A 6141-nucleotide genomic window follows, 5' to 3' on the forward strand; every position below is an offset into this window, starting at 1 on the left:
TCATTACAAGTTACTCAATACTTCATCTGATTCAATGTGCTTTGCTCCACTTTGCTTTGTTTTCCATTCATTTAGAGGAGTTAACTTTGTGAAAACATAGGGTAAACAAATGTGTTACTGTTCAGTGTTCAGCTTAACATTTCAAACACTTAAGTGAATATACTTTGGTAGTTTTGCACATATGTATATGTGTATTCATATGTGATCGATAACCTATACAGGTGTTATTTACTGTATGCTCTGAGTTGTAAGCATTGAAGCACCGTCGCACAATGGAGCATAAATTCAGCATAACTTGAATGCGTCTAGTGTGGCAGCTTTGTGTATGAGACACTGGTAACAATGCAGCTTGACAGCATTCCCTCAGAAAAGAGTGATGTGATCAGAGACTGTATCAAAGACCTGCCTAATTGACTGACAATGTACAGCAAGTATACCAACCAAACCTTGGAACAAATCAATTCTCTAACTGTTTAAAGTTTAAACTATATACATTTATTGTTGAAGCTATGAATTAGTAGCCTCATAACCCCCCCCGTCCGTCCATCAACGTCCTTGTGTTTGGGGATGCAACAGTTAATCGAACGTATGTCGATTTAATCTATAATTGACAATTTATTAAAATAATATATCAATAATCAATCCCTATTTTTGGCATTAGGTTATGGGTTTCAAAAAAGTTTACAAGCTCAGAACGGATTGTGGTGAATTTTTAGCTTGTAGATCTGCTATTTTCACCATTATTGCACGACTCCGTTGTTCGACAAAGTATAAAATAGTGCTTTGTGGTTGATCAATTTGTTATTTTTTTATATTTAAAAAATGTGCTTCTTGATTAATCAAAAAAGTTATAGAATAATCGCTAAGAAAATAATCGAAAATTGCAGCCCTACTTGGGTTTCACGTGCTACAATGTAGTCCATCTTTAGTGCTTGCTTTACCCTTATGGGCTCAGTGTTCCAGTTATGCTTGGTGTCATTGTCTTTTCATTTGGACTGGTTTTAAGTGTTAAATAAAATAAAATAAACTTTAAAAAAAACAAACAGATGCTTGGAAGTTTTTGTTGTCAAATAGGCTTACTTAAATCTTAATGGAAAGAAAGGACACAATATATTTGCGGGTTGCTTTTGATTAGTCATTATTCTCTTAAATTAAATAAATTAAATTGGCTGATAGAATATATCAGTTCTTGGTGTATCTGTGATCAGAATCAAGTACTTGTTTAACAAGAATTTGGTGTGAAACTTGTTGTTGATAACCTGCAACACTGGTCCTCATGGCAGGGCAACAATGGGATGTAGGCTACCCTGTTTACCATTTACTGTACTCAATGAGATCACAAGTAAAAAAAGATTTTCCTTTGACAAGGCTCAGCAAAAGCAAAAAAGTTCAAACTACAAGTGTAAAGAATAGCACAGGTCAGAATACAGTGGCTATTTTAATTTGTTCAGAGTGATGATTGCAGAGTGAATCAAATATTTATTCTTGACCTTATAGCAGTAACTGGAGGGATTGATGAGGGGGTAACAGAGGTCCTGCTTGATCAGAGATACATCTCTGTATAGGGACTCTGTAAGACTTACGGAGTCCCTGCACACAGTAAGGTAAATCCCAAGAATTGGTTTAGGGGCCCCTTTAAAACTGTTGAAAAAGCAATTGTTGAACACATTGTGAGCTTGTAGATCGGCTATTTTTGCTTTTTCTGTGTTTATTGTTTTTGGGGGTGCGATGTTTGGTGATAATGACATACCCATAATAGGGACATCAGGTTGAAATTGGTTAAGGTGAAAGGACTGCCATTTCACTGTATATCATCAGTTTTCTGACACATCAGACACTTGAGCTTACCTTGTGTGGACTGGATGTGTCAGGCGGATCCCCTCTAAAGATGTGTTTGTGCAACTTGGCATGCCATGCAGTATGATGCCTCAGTAGTGATGAGGCATCAGTGTACCATGAGGAAGTTTGGCTGAAATACAATGAGATGCATAACAGAAATTATGAGCATTCCTGTGGCTGAAGAATGTCTTCTGTGGAGTACAGAGGAAGGTGCAAAAAGAAATAGTAGGACAGTGAATGAACAGTGATTCTGGTGACGTTTACAATACTGACTAATTACAGTAAAGACAGCTCACAATCCAAACTGACAGAGTGCAATCCTCGCCTAAGTTTGGGAACCCAAAGTTGGGTTACTACAATGGTTGGACTTGCAACAATGTGAAAATGTCCATAAAATGATCACAACTGGAGCACCTTAAAGACCTGGAGGAAGCTCCCCTTCTTCTACATGCTCCAGATTCCTTCCTACCACCACTTAGCACATAACACAGCGTCGCAATAACCGGATTGGCAATGTCTAACCAACAGGAACACTACATACTCACATTCACAAATACCCATCCTCCAGCCCTTTAGCTTGACATTCCCGCCTCATTCCATTGTGACGAGCCGTACAAGAAGGCTGCAATATTCACAAGTTGTTAAATGAAGAATTTCACTTTGAACTTTAAGGAAGGCCAGGTATGAGCAGAATGCTGCCATGCATTGAGTGTCTTTCTGCGTGACAAGAAATCCTCCACAACAAAGCTTCCAACATGTTGACTTTTCTTGTGAGTTAACATTGTAGGTGACTGATAGAAACATACATCTTTGTGGTGTGCACTGTTCAGGCCTGCACCAGTGAAGGTGTGTGTGTGTGTGTGTGTGTGTGTGTGTGTGTGTGTGTGTGTGTGTGTGTGTGTGTGTGTGTGTGTGTGTGTGTGTGTGTGTGTGTGTGTGTGTGTGTCTTTGTTTTACAGGCCCCCGGCTCATCTGACACCGTTTCATAGGCCTTCATTAAAGAGTACAAGTTTAGACCTGAAGTCAAGACAGTGAATGAAACATGAATCGAGGAGCCATCCTTTTTTATCTCTGCTTCCAGAAGAAGCCACCCTGCGGGCAAATCCATTTGGACTTGGCTTCTGGACGTGTAGAAACAAATTCGCCATTACCCTCCTGCAATTTTCATTCATAATGTGAACATCTGGTTATTTGTTACTGTCCATTTACCATGTACTGTATTTGTTGTCTTCATATATTTGGTCTAGACTAACATATGGGTTGCAGGAAGATTTAAAGAGGTCATCAAATTGTCAAGGAGAAAATGTATAAACAAAGTTTGTTGGCTTTGCTGCATTCCTCACCATTTTTCTTCATATTGTGTTTTATCATGTGTGTGTGTGTGTGTGCGTGTGTGTGTGTGTGTGTGTGCGCGTGTGTGTGTGTGTGCGTGTGTGTGTGCGTGTGCGTGTGCGTGTGTGTGTGTGTGTCTGTGTCTGTGTCTGTGTCTGTGTGAAAATAACTTTATTTTTAACTTTACTTTAAATAGCTCTATATTCTGATAGCAATCATTGCTATTAGCTAGAGTGTTTGTTCAGTAACAGGGGTCGCCCTGTCTCTCTAGGAAATACATTTTCAGATCAGAATATCAATTTCATCCAATTAGGAGAGAGCTCATGCAGGGCATAGAACAAACACGAGAAATAGTAAGTGTCAAGTGATGACAGAAGAAACTTAAAAGACAAATTTGGAACTAGAACACTTTGCCTTACTCTTTACCTCTTTACCTGTAACTCTTAACTGCTGTGCTGCCTCTGGGCGACTGATTTCCCCCCGTTGGATCAATAAAGGTATCTATCTATACTATAAAATTGAAGCTGATCAATTATCTTTCTGGAGTTCTCTCTCCTGATTGGATACAATTGGTATCCTGACCTGAAAAAATATTTTGTGTACTTAAGAGCTGGAGAGACGGGGAGACCCCAGTTACTGAACACAATGCTTACAATCAGAACATAGAACTTATTTTTTCTATCTATAAATGAATACAAAAGGTTCGGTATTTTTACCAAAGTAAAACGATATAAACAAACAAACAAAACAAAAAACTCTAAGAAAACTGGCTGGAATGTTGGTAACCTAAAAACAGGATTCCTTCTGACCCTATCGGGTTTGCTAAGTAAAAAACAAAAACATTGACAACTCTTACAGTAGCCTACATGTTGTAACACTGTTCAGTACCATGTCTGAATACCACTGTGCTGGCAGGTAACAAGTGGGGGTGGGGTTGAAAAAATACTGTTCACAACAAGTCTACATGTATGTACATATTTTGACTATGAAGAAGTTGTATTTAACATGCCTCTCAGAGAAGTTATTTGTTTTTTTCCCCCGAGACTCACTGGTGAGGTCTTCTGTGTCACTGAGGACAAAGTTGAGATTATCCAAAGTATATAAGGTGATGAAGATATTTGTTGTAAATTCAGAGCAAAGTTCAATCATCTCTGCTTGTGTTGTGCATTCAACTTCCAACATGAACTTGTATTGCGGCTGAGCAGGGAATTGTATAGTAGGTGGGGAGATAACAGTGGAGAGAGTGGAACCAACACATGATCTGAATAGTCAATTCAATTTCAATTCAAAGGAGCTTTATTGGCATGAGAAAACATACGTTTACATTGCCAAAGCCAGCGTCAAATTATAATATAAAACGATTTAAGAAATAAATGGGGAAAGTATGTAGTTGGAGGGGGTAAAGCATTGTGTTAAACAGAGCTATGTCATAGTTATAGTCATTCTTATCCATTCTCTCGATGGGCTAGCTTCTAACCAGTGAATACCTGTAACTACAGGAAATGTCCTGAAGAGAATACCATGGCCGGTGACGATTAACCACACCTGCATAATGTTTCAATTTGTCATTGTCTAATAGCAGGCCATTAGTGAAACTAGAAACAAATTCCTTTATAGTGTCTCATTGATCTGTAATCTAGCCTCTATGTAAACCATCTACACAGTGGAAGCACATTCCAAAACATCCGGTGGTAACGCCTCGAAGAGAGGGAGGACAGAAACTAGACTAAACTATAAGAATTACATCAATTTATTTGCCTATCAAAAGACAACCTGCAACTCTTCTATTCCCCCTACTCCCATTCCAAGATGAAACCACACCAAGTGAGAATGGAGGAGGCGGGAGTGTATACCACTATGTAAAATAGCAGCTGTACAGCCTGCAGGGGCTGCTATGTATGGAAGCACATATCACTCAGTAAAAATACATAGTTGTTTGTCCAAACATCACGCAAATCAGTACAAATGATCTCTTTAGTTAAGTGATCAAGACGGATCTGTCCGATCCGCCTGATTTTTCACATTCCAGCCTGATTGGCGAATTCCGAACATTGCTAGCCCACATTAACCTACCTGACCTGGCGGAGACCTGTGCTCCGAGGAGCCATTTTCTATTTTTTATACTTTCTCTCATTGGGCTAACTTCTAGCCCGCAAAATAATGGTAAAATTAACTCTTCCTCATTTTGCTTGGGACCCCATGGAACCCGCTAATGAACCCCTGGGGATCCCCGGACCCCACTTTGAGAATAACTATCTCACATTTGTGAGAAAGAAAATCCAAATGTTGAGTTATGATGTTGAGTTAGTTAGATACGCAAACACACATTATACTGACAATTCAGGCCTTTTGATGGATTCAGTAGTGGATATTGACTTCCATATTACACTGTGCCTTAAAGGGAAACGTTATCTATGCAGTCAAGAGAGGGTAGGATGAAGCACGAATAAACAATGCACTTTTTGAAAAGCACTTCCAATTCCTGGGACACTTTTAATAAGTCTAGTCTGATGGTGTCTTCAATGTATGCACCTGAACCTCGACCAACAACCATTTCACAAATTAAAATACTTTTGTAATCCAAGTTGCTATTGCTCATTGTTGTCATCTTATTCTGACAACACCCAGCTCGCCTGTGTGTGGTTGGTTGTCAAGGTTCCAGTTCATTTCTAATATTCTCTCTGTCACTCAGACAGTCATCACATTGTCTTAAACGTGTAGAAGGGCTGGGTATAATGACTCATTCTGGGACGCTGGGTTTTGTTGTGTGTAGTATTAGCAAGGATAATGCTAAAGTAATGTTGTCTATAACAACCCAAATTCCTGTTTGCTATCAACACTGGGGAAAACACAAACCATACAAATATATAAAGCATTATAAGGACGGGTATGTGTATGAGAGGAGAATGAGAAAGACTGAAATAAGTTGAGAATATTTAGCTAAACCAAAAATGTTATTGAAGGTGCAGA

This window comes from Gymnoscopelus microlampas, assembly GCF_963454915.1.
Source record: "Gymnoscopelus microlampas genome assembly, chromosome: 13".
NCBI classification, from domain to species: domain Eukaryota; kingdom Metazoa; phylum Chordata; class Actinopteri; order Myctophiformes; family Myctophidae; genus Gymnoscopelus; species Gymnoscopelus microlampas.